The following is a 14,097-nucleotide window of genomic DNA, read 5'->3' on the forward strand; positions in this document are numbered from 1 at the left end:
GGGGATTGGGCGGGCCACTCCATAACGTCAATGTTGTTGGTCTGGAACCAAGATGTTGCACGTTTACTGGTGTGTTTGGGGTCGTTGTCTTGTTGGAACCCCCATTTCAAGGGCATTTCCTCTTCAGCATAAGGCAGCATGACCTCTTCAAGTATTCTGATGTATTCAAACTGATCCATGATCCCTGGTATGCGATAAATAGGCCCAACACCGTAGTATGAGAAACATCCCCATATCATGATGCTTGCACCACCATGCTTCACGGTCTTCACAGTGTACTGTGGCTTGAATTCAGTGTTTGGGGGTCGCCTGACAAACTGTCTCCGGCCACTAGACCCAAAAAGAACAATCTTACTTTCATCAGTCCACAAAATGTTGCGCCATTTCTCTTTAGGCCAGTCAATGTGCTCTTTGTCAGATTGTAACCTCTTCAGCACGTCTTTTTCCACCAGTGGAACTTTGCGGGGACTTCTTGCAGATAGCTTGGCTTCACATAGGCGTCTTCTAATTGTAACAGTCCTCACAGGGAACGTCACACCTTCTTTCATCTTCCTGGAGCTGATTGTTGGCTGAGTCCGCGCCATTTTGGCTCGGTGTGATGTTCCCTGTGAGGACTGTTACAATTAGAAGACGCCTATGTGAAGCCAAGCTATCTGCAAGAAGCCCCCGCAAAGTCCCACTGGTGGAAAAAAGACGTGTGCTGAAGAGGTTACAATCTGACAACGAGCACATTGACTGGCCTAAAGAGAAATGACGCAACATTTTGTGGACTGATGAAAGTAAGATTGTTCTTTTTGGGTCTTGTGGCTCTAGACAGATTGTCAGACAACCCCCAAACACTGAATTCAAGCCACAGTACACTGTGAATACCGTGAAGCATGGTGGTGCAAGCATCATGATATGGGGATGTTTCTCATACTACGGTGTTGGGCCTATTTATCACATACCAGGGATCATGGATCAGTTTGAATACATCAGAATACTTGAAGAGGTCATGCTGCCTTATGCTGAAGAGGAAATGCCCTTGAAATGGGGGTTCCAACAAGACAACGACCCCAAACACACCAGTAAACGTGCAACATCTTGGTTCCAGACCAACAACATTGACGTTATGGAGTGGCCCGCCCAATCCCCGGATCTTCATCCAATAGAAAACTTGTGGGGTGACATCAAAAATGCAGTTTCTGAGGCAAAACCAAGAAATAGAGAAGAACTGTGGAATGTGGTCCAATCATCCTGGGCTGGAATACCTGATCACAGGGGCCAGAAGTTGGGTGACTCCATGCAACACAGATGTACAGCAGTTCTCAGAAACAGTGCGACTACAACCAAATATTCATGAAGTCATTCAAAGGAAAGCAAAAGCTTCAAACATTTCTCAGTTTATATAGTGAATGTTTGAGTTTGTGAAGAAGAATACAAACACTGCGATTTTTTTGAACCGTCTAATATTCACTTTTCTTCAATTTCTTTTAGAGGAACAATTGAAATTTGATGTATTTTTCTTCATGTTGTGATTTGGAATAGAATGTGTCGTGTTCCCAATGCATTTGTGTGGATGGAAATAAAAGCTATTAGAAGGATTTTCAGCTTTATTCACTTTTTTCAACACACTGCTATTATTTTGAACACAACTGTACATGCAACATAAAAGAGTGACAGCAAAAAAAAGGTCAAGTGGACATGTTCCAACAAACCTAGATAAAAAACAAAACAAAAGGAGGATATACCACTTGGTCCTCTTCCTACCGTCAGTTCTATGAGTGGAAGTCTATTCCAAGCATGAAATACCCTTTCACCTGAGATGGTCAGGTGCCCAAAGACAACGATCATATAGTTTATCTTTGTAAATTTCCAGCTCCTCCCACTGGCTACGGACATTACTTTTTTGAATGGATCTTTATTTTGTATGATGGGGACAGAGATTTCATAACGTCTCATCACATCTCTCCAGAGGAACTTAATAAGTCACCCTTGTTGTCCTACAGCTACAATTTCAGTTTGACCCTCTATAGTTCACACTTCTAGGATAAACATTTCCAAACACTTATCGGGACAAAATAGTGTAGAGTCCTTTTTATCTTGGTAAAATATAGTTTTTATTTGCTCATACAAAGACATAGTATGAATTTTCAGAACACAATCTTCTTTATAAACATTTTTTTCCTGTGTAAAATTAATTTTGTATGGTACATACCACAAAATACTTGATTTTACAATGTACAATTTTTTTTTCTGTTTTGCAACGTGTTTTCATATTCTTTTTCAATATATATATATATTTACTTATATATTTATATAAATTTGCTATTTCTAAAGTAACAGGTTACAAAAGGGAAAAAAAAAAAAAAAAACAGAACAAAAACAAAATAATAAAATACATATGGCTGAATAAAACTCAACCGCTATGTTGTATGTGCGAAATTTTTAACCACGGAACCCTCTTTGTAGGATGCAGATCTGGCAGTACTTTCAGTACAAAACCAGCAACTAGGCCCGGTCTCCATGGCAACCAAGGCATATGATAGAGAGTCCTGCTAAGTAGGCCCTCGTATTGGATTGGAGTCATGGCTGCATCCTAAAGGGCAAAATAACATTTTCATTTTTGTTAATTTAAATACTTCTAGATATCTGCATAGCCACTTCTTTTTTATTTTTTTAGCAGCAGTGTAAAAATTAAAACTTACAGCCATTGAAACAAAACGCGCTGTACCCTTTTACACTTAGTACACTGGACAGCTGACCAGCCCCGGGATAGGACTCGTGCAAGATGGGGAGGGGAAGCAGCTTCTGAAAGGATGTAGAGCAACTCTTCCAATCATGGGCTGGACACCCACAACATGGCCGCCAGGTTGGCAGCAGGGAGCTGTCATGGCTTACTTGAGCTCATTCTATTATGAAAATGATAAATGCCCTGAACGTTATTTTGCTGTGATGCAGTAAATATTCTTGGGGTATTTGGAACATGAGATTATAAACGGTCCAAATCTAATGGAAAAATGCAACTGGGCAATTGGATACCATCAAAAATTAGCAGTTGAAAGGTTTGGAAATTGAGTAAAAAACTGCAGGAAAATGTTTTAGCTTAGAACGGCTGTTTTTTAAGGGGAGATTCTCCCCGACTTCCTCTTGCCAGTGACCACTTTCACCAGGACAGGAAGTGGGGTAAAAGATCTCAAAAGGGGGGACGTGGATAAACCAGTGTGCCAAAACGGGGGAGATTCGCTTCACTTGAAAATGGTAGTTTCTGGAACAGGAAATATCCCCAACGGGTACCCAGAAACCTGTGAAAACCTGAAAAGAACCCAGAAACCCGTGAAAAGAAAAGATTTTAAACCATTCCCCCACTCTTAAGTAAAAAAAAAAATGGTCTGTTGCCATTAGGGGGGAAAAAATAGAAACTATGTATCATGAGAATCACCTTTCATTAGAAATTGTATCCACAGCAATAGTGCAATTGGCTCTAACCAAATGGATTGCAATTAAAAAAAACTTTGTAATTTTTTTTTCCCCAAATGCTAATACCATACTGATCACAGGGTGAGGAAGTCGACCAAACCGTATAGAAAATCTAAAAGAAAAACAAGTTTTGTGTATGATGCATAGAAGTTTTGTAAAGCTGGAAGACACGGGGCATTATTGACTGCCACCAAATGGACCACAAATGATTGACCGTGCAAAAAAAAAAAAAATTGTCGTACAAAGACTTTGGGGTGCATAAAAGTGTATTCCCAAATACTGGCTGCAAATGCTAGTTTTACTAAAAGTTCTTCATTATATGTGGTAAAAGTTCACCTATGTTCCTTATTTCAAGGCAGGATAAACAAGACTAGCCCACCTCAAGTCAGCATCATAACCATACAGCCTCCATTTTGTTTTGTAGCTGTACACACTAGCCTTCCAAACAAATCGTTTTTACCATTAGCCAAGTGATTATCTCAGATTGTGACACCATAGTATAAAGCAGGGGCGGACTGACAATTTGGAAACTCTGGCACTGCCCGTGGGTCCGGGTTCAGTAGGGGGCCCCATGAGATGCCCCTGGTACCTTTTTCATATGCTTTTTTGAGTTTGGGCAAGGACACAGGGGCCCCATGATCCCCTATTGCCCGGGGGCCCCATGAGTTGTCAGTCTGCCTCTGGTATAAAGATTTCAAGTTCTCTTCCACCACCCAAACATCTGGACCTTTCCCATACACGCTCTAAACAGATTGAACACAAGAGTTGAGTTGAAGGCCATGAAACCAACAAGCGTGCGTGAAAGATGTCAATACCCGTAAACATAAAATACCAAGATATTATTGTGCTTTTCATCTTTTTCCCCCCCTCAAAACATGATTGCAGCAGGAGCACCATTAACAGATATGTAAAATGGAGATGGATAACCCTTTGATACTGATCTCCATAAATTCGAGGGTTATACATGATGGAATGTTAACACTATGGGCAAACAAGGAACCACGTGGTTAGGCAGCTTAGTGAATTAATTGCTTAGGAATTACAAATAAATTATAATAAAATAGATCTCTGTACATTTATACAGGCACACATACAAACATGTGTTTAGCTTCGTTTAAAGCTGGGACCTCTGATGAACCTTCAGTCCCAGCCAAAGTCGTGCCCAGTCATTTGGTAGAACTTCATATTAAATGGCCTGTAGAATTCCCGTAGTCTCTGGACCACTTCAGGGTCAATGTTGGGGTGAGTCCTGCCCTTGGTTTTTCCCAAACAGTGGGGTTTGCTGCTCCCTTCTGCCTTCTTTAGGCAAGGAAAACCTTTAGTCTTATTGAAATAAAAATGTTTGTCTGTAATGATCCTTTTGAGCCCTAGAAAATCCTGAACGCGCCCCAGTTCTCCTGCGGGATCGGTGATCAGTCTCTCCCCGCTCACAAACAGGATCTGGCTCATAGGAAAATACTGGAGCCAGTTCTCCAAGTGCTTGGCATAGATGCCAATCTGGATGGCACTCCATGAAATGTCGATAAGACCCGTAGTCCTGTTTTTAAACGTCAGGCTCTCGAAAGTGGGGATGTCCGGCCTCTTGGATAACGTTTGGGTATAATCCGATATGACTCGAGTCACCGGGTCCCTCACCACCACGATAAGCTTGGCGTCCTTCGACATGGCCGAAATACGGGCTGGGGCCTCCTTGGTCACAAAGTAACTGGGAGTCTTTTCCATGGTAATCTGGCCATCGAGAGTCCGTGGCATCAAGTCTCTGCCAGAAAGAGAAGGAAAGGCATTAACATCAAACCTCTGATGACTGCATGTAGCTACACAAACAGGAGGCACACATTCATTCCTAACGTGCGCCATTTACATTCAGCACCCCCTAAATATAAGGTCAAGGATCAGTTGCCCTGTCCATATAATGAAGACATTTTAGTGGACCGAATGATTGGCCAGAAGAAGCTTAATTAACGGAGAATAAAATCTGTTGATATGCATATAAAAATATAGTTATCCATTAAATTATATGATATATATATATATACAGATTTTTTTTTTTTGTTTAGTAGGCGACCTGAGGCTTTGCAATACGAATGTAGCAGTTAAGTGGTTAAAGCTTCAGGCAAGACCCATCTTTTTGACAAATGATACCTAGTTAGAAGCTTTGAGCTAATGTCTGCCTGACTTATTTGCACAGCTTCAAGATGGATTGACCCATTTAGCTAATTAACTTCTGGATGGTGGGATGGAAGTGTGGTTCCTTTTCCTCCCTTCATTAAATAAGTAAAGAGTTATGCGAGGTTCAGAGAGAGGACCGGCATGGTATGGAGGTCATTGGGATGGGACGATTGTTGGGACACAGCTGTACCATTAGGCCAGGCTCACATGGCTCAAGCTGGATTTGCATCCAACACCCATTCTGGTGTCGAAGAAACAACCCGAGCATCCTATGGTACAGAGAAATAAACACTCCTATGTGAACCGAGCCATTTGGTCAGTTTATGGTATCCAAACCCTTGGTTGGGGGGCACCTGGTGGAGGTCAGAATCTGATAAACTCCCCCTATAAACTACTATGTGAAGGAGCTCCTAGGCCCTAGTACCAGGCTGTATCCTGAGGTGGGAGGTTTGTCCTTAGAGATAAAGGGAAAAAAAACTAACACTGTAGTACAAGTCGTACAAAATTGCACCACTATTGAGGGCATCTATTTTAAACTTTAACCCCTTTGCGCCAACATCACACAAATATGTGGCCACACAGAACTGGGCTTTTTTCCGTGGGGCCACATATTTGCGTACCTGTCTTTCTGCTGGGAGCACGCCACAGAGAGCGCTCCCAGCACAAAGACCAGGGTGTCACTGAGAGCCCCGAGTCCTGTTCTAATGATCAGGACCCGGGACTCCCGATTCTGGGTCATATGATTGCTGTGATAGTCTCTGATTGGCTATCACAGTGATCAGTCACTGTATAGCCCGCCCCCCTTTGTTTTTTTTTCTCTATGAATGGAGGAGAGAGATACATTGCATCTCTCTTAACTCCTTGCATAGAGAAAAATAAAGGTTTGTTAAAAAAATAAAAAGATAAATATTAAAAAATAAATAAAAAATACCTAGATCAAAGGTTTGATCTAGTTCACTGCCAGGGTAAGTGTTTGGGTCAGGGTCAAAGGTTAAGGTCAAAAGGTCAGGATTATTTTTTTTTTTTTTAATTGGTGTCGGTGTGTTTTAGGTAAAAATAAAACAAAAAATTAAATGTACACTATTGTTTCTGGGCTGTACTACGGGTACAAATAACATACACATATATGGTATCGCTGCGATCATCAAGAAATGGAACATTTATTTTGGGTTGTTCTTCGGTGGTAGGTTATGGTAGTAACAAGAAACACACTGCTAATTTTAAAAATAGATTTTTTTTTTTACTTTTTTGGGCCAGTTTTCCTTTGATTAAAAAAAAAAAAAAAAAAATCAGGAGATATCCATTACCATTTACCATCAAATTAAAGCCCAATTTGTCCTGAAAAAAACACGCTATAATCCACCTGGATGTATGAAGTAGTTGCGATGATATGGACGGTTTTACTAACACAGGTCAACGTTGCAAAATTGTGCTTAGGCATTTAGATTTGTTTTACCCTTAGGTGTGAAGGGGTTAAAGTGATGGGTGTAAAAAAAGTTAGAACCTCTGGAAGCTTTTACATGAGATTTCTGTTTGCTTCCTGTTCTGACATTTGCAGAAGTCAGAGGAAATCTCACCACTGGGGACAAAGAAGGCAATAAAAAGGCTGACAGGAATCCGTCCTCATTTTATCCAAAACAAAAACCAGTTTGGGCTGGACAATAGAACAGTTCTACATGGCACAGTTTGGAGAAAAAAAAAAAAAAAAAAAGAAGAGCATCACTTAGCAAAGCTGAAGGCTATCTATTGGTTGACCGTACAATATGGCTGCCCTGACCTTCTCTGGAGTCCGATGCCAAGGATAGGAACATGCAGGCAGCCATTGCATACGTAATCCTATACTAGGGTCGGCTCTATTATGAGGATAGGACTGTCCTATGGAGGAACTGAACAGACTAGCACATGATTTGCACTTTCCCTACTTTTGTCACCCTTCTCCGGAGACAAGGTTGTCTTCTGCGGGGGAGGGGGGTGCCTGTGACAGGTACAAATTGTCTTTGGGGTGGAGTGGTGCTTTCATACAATTTACACCTTAATCCTGAAATATCTTCACAGCATTGTGCAGGTGTTGGCAGTCATTTTATGTAATTATCTCTGTGAGAAAATTGTGACACAAATCAACGCACAAATTTTTTAAAATGTAATGACTGCTATTTCTGGTATCGTGCGCCATAGCACAACAAATGCAATGGTGGGCCGGAGTTCTGCCAGCTAATGGCACGGCGGGCCGGAGTTCTGCCAACTAATGGCACGGCGGGCCGGAGTTCTGCCAACTAATGGCACGGCGGGCCGGAGTTCTGCCAACTAATGGCACGGCGGGCCGGAGTTCTGCCAACTAATGGCACGGCGGGCCGGAGTTCTGCCAACTAATGGCACGGCGGGCCGGAGTTCTGCCAACTAATGGCACGGCGGGCCGGAGTTTTGCAACTAATGGCACGGCAGGCCGGAGTTTTGCAACTAAGGGCACGGCGGGCCGGAGTTTTGCAACTAAGGGCACGGCGGGCCGGAGTTTTGCAACTAAGGGCACGGCGGGCCGGAGTTCTGCAACTAAAGGCACGGCGGGCCGGAGTTCTGCCAACTAAGGGCACGGCGGGCCGGAGTTCTGCCAACTAAGGGCACGGCGGGCCGGAGTTCTGCCAGCTAATGGCACGGCGGGCCGGAGTTCTGCCAGCTAATGGCACGGCGGGATGGAGTTCTGCCAACTAATGGCACGGCGGGATGGAGTTCTGCCAACTAATGGCACGGTGGGCCGGAGTTCTGCCAGCTAATGGCACGGCGGGCCGGAGTTCTGCCAACTAAGGGCACGGTGGGATGGAGTTCTGCCAACTAATGGCACGGTGGGCCGGAGTTCTGCACAATGTAGTATCTCAGGCCACTTAGTGGTGATTTAAAGCTGAATTCCAGGTATGGCAATTCTTGTAAAGTTACATTGGACCAATCTACTCTATCAAGTATGAATGGGTCATACCTATAGGATCCAGGGGCGGACTGACAAAACATGGGGCCCCCGGGCAATAGGGGATCATGGGGCCCCTGTGTTCTTGCCCAAACTCAAAAAAGCCTATGAAAAAGGTACCAGGGGCATCTCATGGGGCCCCCTACTGACCCTGGGCCCTTGGGCAGTGCCAGAGTTTCCAAATGGTCAGTCCGCCCCTGGTAGGATCCCTAAGGAAAGGTGAAAATCGCTGACATAGGTACCGCTACTACAGTAATCTCCAGCAGCTTCTGGGCTGAGTGACTGCCCTGCTGCATTCTGAACACCGGAAGTCACCCTGTTCTCTGATTGGTCCAGGTGGAGATCATGATGTCACTGCCCTGTTTAGGTGCGTCGCAATTAGGACAGCCAGTTAATTTCAATGGTCAGCCCTCTGTGTGACGATCACACAAAAGAAGTGCGGGCACCTTTGTTTTCAATTGCATCACACTACAGTACCATGCAGAAAGTTTCCATGCATTGTGGAATGATTTTGCATATGTGTGTTGGCTGGTGCCATTAAGAATGAATGGCACCACAATGCAGCTACTAGAGAATAGTGTGCTGTGGAAACGCTTGCAATATTGCACACGTTCCCAGGTCGCATTAAGTGTAATTGGAGCTTTTAGATGCATCAAGCAGCTTTTTCATTCCCACTGATTTGTATTGAGAGAATAGCAGTTCTGATGCAAACAGAAGCCCACCAATACAGGTCCTAAGGCAGCGTTTCTCAACCTTTTTCATAAGGAGGAACCCTTGAAACAACTTTCAGGTCTTCGGGAACCCCTGCCACCTTTTACTATACCCTCAGCTTACATTACATTAGCGTGGTGATCAGTGGGAAGAATGTCCCTTACATTGGGGGTCAGTGGGAAGAATGTCCCTTACATTGGGGGTCAGTGGGAAGAATGTCCCTTACATTGGTGATCAGTGGGAAGAATGTCCCTTACATTGGGGGTCAGTGGGAAGAATGTCCCTTACATTGGGGGTCAGTGGGAAGAATGTCCCTTACATTGGTGATCAGTGGGAAGAATGTCCCTTACATTGGCGATCAGTGGGAAGAATGTCCCTTACATTGGTGGTCAGTGGGAAGAATGTCCCTTACATTGGTGGTCAGTGGGAAGAATGTCCCTTACATTGGCGATCAGTGGGAAGAATGCTCCTCACGTTGGCGGTCAGTGGGTCCCTTACATTGGCGATCGGTGGGAAGAATGTCCCTTACATTGGCGATCAGTGGGAAGAATGTCCCTTACATTGGTGGTCAGTGGGAAGAATGTCCCTTACATTGGCGATCAGTGGGAAGAATGCTCCTCACGTTGGCGGTCAGTGGGTCCCTTACATTGGGGGTCAGTGGGAAGAATGTTCCTTACATTGGCGGTCGGTGGGAAGAATGTTCCTTACATTGGCGGTCGGTGGGAAGAATGTTCCTTACATTGGCGGTCGGTGGGAAGAATGTTCCTTACATTGGCGGTCGGTGGGAAGAATGTTCCTTACATTGGCGGTCGGTGGGAAGAATGTTCCTTACATTGGCGGTCGGTGGGAAGAATGTTCCTTACATTGGCGATCGGTGGGAAGAATGTTCCTTACATTGGCGGTCGGTGGGAAGAATGTTCCTTACATTGGCGGTCGGTGGGAAGAATGTTCCTTACATTGGCGGTCGGTGGGAAGAATGTCCCTTACATTGGCGGTCGGTGGGAAGAATGTCCCTTACATTGGCGGTCAGTGGGAAGAATGTCCCTTACATTGGCGGTCAGTGGGAAGAATGTCCCTTACATTGGGGGTCAGTGGGAAGAATGGCCCTTACATTGGGGGTCAGTGGGAAGAATGGCCCTTACATTGGGGGTCAGTGGGAAGAATGGCCCTTACATTGGCGGTCAGTGGGAAGAATGCCCCTTACATTGGTGATCAGTGTGAAGAATGTCCCTTACATTGGAGATCAGTGGGAAGAATGTCCCTTACATTGGTGATCAGTGGGAAGAATGTCCCTTACATTGGAGGCTGGTCAGTGGGAAGAATGTCCCTTACATTGGGGGTCAGTGGGAAGAATGTCCCTTACATTGGTGATGAGTGGGAGGAATGTCCCTTACATTGGTGATCAGTTGGAAGAATGCCCCTTACATTGGTGGCTGTTTGGAAGAATCCCCCCCCCCCTTAAAGATAGATAAAAAGATCAATGTTGTCATGGGTAACATACCTGAGAAGCAGAAATTGCTCCTTGTTTATGGAACCCCCAGAAACTTCTAGAGGAACCCTAGGGTTCCACAGAACTCTGGCTGAGAAAAGCTCACATGGTGACATTCACATGGATCATCCTGGGCTTTACACCACCCAGGTCACAGTATATCTGCAGCAACCAGCTGCAGACAGGAAGGCTGTACAAATCGGCTGACACTGTTCACAGCGAATCGCACGGCATTGCACATGGAGTAATAACACGCAATTAGGGACAGACGAGCGCCCTGCACACATAATAACTGCATTTCGGCCTGGTTTAGATTGTCATACAGAAGCCTGTAGTTCCATTTTAATGCTTCCTTTCCTTTGTTCTCTCTTCGCAAAAAAAAAAAAAAAAAAAATCAAGTTAAAACGCACACAGAACGAAGACGGCAATAATAGAGGGTAATAATCTGAACGCGATTCTAGAAGTCCACTATCGCTTGGCTTAAATCTAGTTTATGTATCACCCGGGCATTTAACAGAGCAATTAAATAATGAGGAGCCTCTTAGTGCCGTAATAAAAAGGGAACAATAACAGCTTAAGCAGGCCAAGCGGCACTTCGTCTCCTTGAATACGCCACAAATGAAGCCATTTCTTCATCCAATTACATCCCTTTTACCCGACTTTCCTCGGATAACGGCCGTCAGCCCGGCATACAGCAGATTGCTAAATTGCTTCAAATTACTGGAAACTCTCTGCAGAATGCCGGGCCTCCTTTTTTTTCCCAAATTGTTTGCTAACACACGCACACGCACACACACACACGTTAACCCATGCCGCCTGGCGATTAAACGCTCAGGCAGAAATACCAGCTGAGAAGGGAGATGGCAGGGTGGCATCTATTATTTGTGATGGATTGTAAACAATTCTGCTGCCTCATATTTCATAGGCAGCGCCAACGTGCTGGCACGCTGAAGTTACACATTGCGCCTGCCAGGCGTTCCACGCGCTCGTTGTTGATGTACAAACACTTGGCCCTGCGATGATTAACCCCTTGCAACCAGACCCCCTTTTCTTTACTGTGCCTATTCCATGGTTTAATAAAGTATCAATATTTAAAAAAAATAAAAAAAAGTGTGTATATTGTTAGAAAAAAAATATGTAGTAAAATGTAATAACAATAAGTTTAACCAAAAAAAAAAATTCTACTTATACATCTTTTTTTTCTAACAGTAATAAAAAAAAATAAAAGTGCGTGTGTGTGTGTATATATATATATATTTAAAAAATGTTTTGGTTATACTTATATTTTACTACATATTTTTTTTTCTAACAGTAATACAAAAATAAAAATGTGTGTGTGTGTATGTATATATGTATACAGTCATGGCCGAAATTGTTGGCACCCTTGATATTTTTCCTGAAAATCAAGTATTTCACACAAAAAAGGTATTGCATTAACACATGTTTTGCTATACACATGTTTATTCCCTTTGTATGTATTGGAACAAATATAAAACAGAGGCAGAAAAGCAAATATGACATAATGTCACACAAAACCCCAAAAATGGGCTGGACAAAAGTATTGGCACCCTTAACTTAATATTTGGTTGCACACCCTTTGGAAAACATAACTGAAATCAGTCGCTTCCTATAACCATCAATAAGCTTCTGACACCTCTCACCCGGAATTTTGGACCACTCTTCCTTTGCAAACAGCTCCAGGTCTCTCTTATTGGAAGGACACCTTTTCCCAACAGCAATTTTAAGATCTCTCCACAGGTGTTCAATGGGATTTAGATCTGGGCTCATTGCTGGCCACTTCAGAACTCTCCAGCGCTTCTTTGCCATCCATTTCTGAGTGCTTTTTGACGTATGTTTGGGGTCATTGTCCTGCTGGAAGACCCAGGATCTTGGACGCAAACCCAGCTTTCTGACACTGGGCCCTACAGTGCGACCCAAAATCCTTTGGTAATCCTCAGATTTCATGATGCCTTGCACACAGTCAAGGCACCCAGTGCCAGAGGCAGCAAAACAACCCCAAAACATCATTGAACCTCCACCATATTTTACCGTAGGTACTGTGTTTTGTTCTTTGTAGGCCTCATTCCGTTTTCGGTAAACAGTAGAATGATGTGCTTTACCGAAAAGCTCTATCTTGGTCTCATCTGTCCACAAGACGTTTTCCCAGAAGGCTTTTGGCTTACTCAAGTACATTTTGGCAAACTGTAGTCTTGCTTTTTTATGTCTCTGTGTCAGCAGTGGGGTCCTCCTGGGTCTCCTGCCATAGCGTTTCATTTCATTTAAATGTCGACGGATAGTTCGCGCTGACACTGATGCTCCCTGAGCCTGCAGGACAGCTTGAATGTCTTTGGAACATGTTTGGGGCTGCTTATCCACCATCCGGACTATTCTGCGTTGCAATCTTTCATCAATTTTCCTCATCCGTCCACGACCAGGGAGATTAGCTACAGTGCCATGGGTTGCAAACTTCTTGATAATGTTGCGCACTGTGGACAAAGGCAAATCTAGTTCTCTGGAGATGGACTTGTAACCTTGAGATTGTTGATATTTTGCCACAATTTTGGTTCTCAGGTCCTCAGACAGTTCTCGTCTCCTCTTTCTGTTGTCCATGCTTAGTGTGGCACAGACAGACACACAATGCAAAGGTTAAGTGAACGTCTCTCCTTTTTATCTGCTTTCAGGTGTGATTTCTATATTGCCCACACCTGTTACTTGCCCCAGGTGAGTTTACAGGAGCATCACATGCTTGTAACATTCTTATTTATCCGCAGTTGTGAAAGGGTGCCAATACTTTTGTCCAGCCCATTTTTGGAGGTTTGTGTGACATTATGTCGAATTTGCTTTCTTTCCTCCCTTTTTTTGTTTTGTCCCAATACACACAAAGGGAATAAACATGTGTATAGCAAAACATGTGTTAATGCAATACGTTTCGTGAGAAATACATGATTTCCTGGAGAAATATCAAGGGTGCCAACAATTTCGGCCATGACTGTATATATATATATATATATATATATATATATATATAACATTTTTGGTTATTTTTTTATTTTTGGTCTTACATTGTTATTATATTTTACTACATATATAAAACCTAAATTCTGAAAACTGGAGACCAGTACACACTAGAGGGATATGCTTTGTTTATATTTCATCTCTGAAGTTTATAACCAGTTTAAAACAAAAAAACAATAAGATAAATATGAATAGCCCATGAAAGATGAAACAACTAGAGTAGCTTCTGCTGCAATATTCAACTTCAAGGCAGAGATTCCTCTGTAGTCCTAGAGGTCCTTGGTCTGATAGCCAGCAT

At 43.3% G+C, this 14,097-nt stretch overlaps 1 pseudogene across 1 annotated transcript in view; it reads right to left on the reverse strand.

The window, feature by feature from the left end:
* Window positions 1-2,074: 2,074 nt before the first annotated feature.
* LOC149434265 (heparan sulfate glucosamine 3-O-sulfotransferase 3B1-like) overlaps window positions 2,075-14,097 on the reverse strand; it is a 46,391-nt pseudogene continuing 34,368 nt past the window's right edge. Inside the window, exon 2 of the transcript XR_016308779.1 lies at window positions 2,075-5,218. The product of XR_016308779.1 is annotated as a heparan sulfate glucosamine 3-O-sulfotransferase 3B1-like (transcript). The remainder of the gene's footprint in view (window positions 5,219-14,097) is intronic.

This window comes from Staurois parvus, unplaced genomic scaffold (assembly GCF_062004578.1).
Source record: "Staurois parvus isolate SC_StPar_1 unplaced genomic scaffold, SC_StPar_1.0 ptg001792l, whole genome shotgun sequence".
NCBI lineage: Eukaryota > Metazoa > Chordata > Amphibia > Anura > Ranidae > Staurois > Staurois parvus.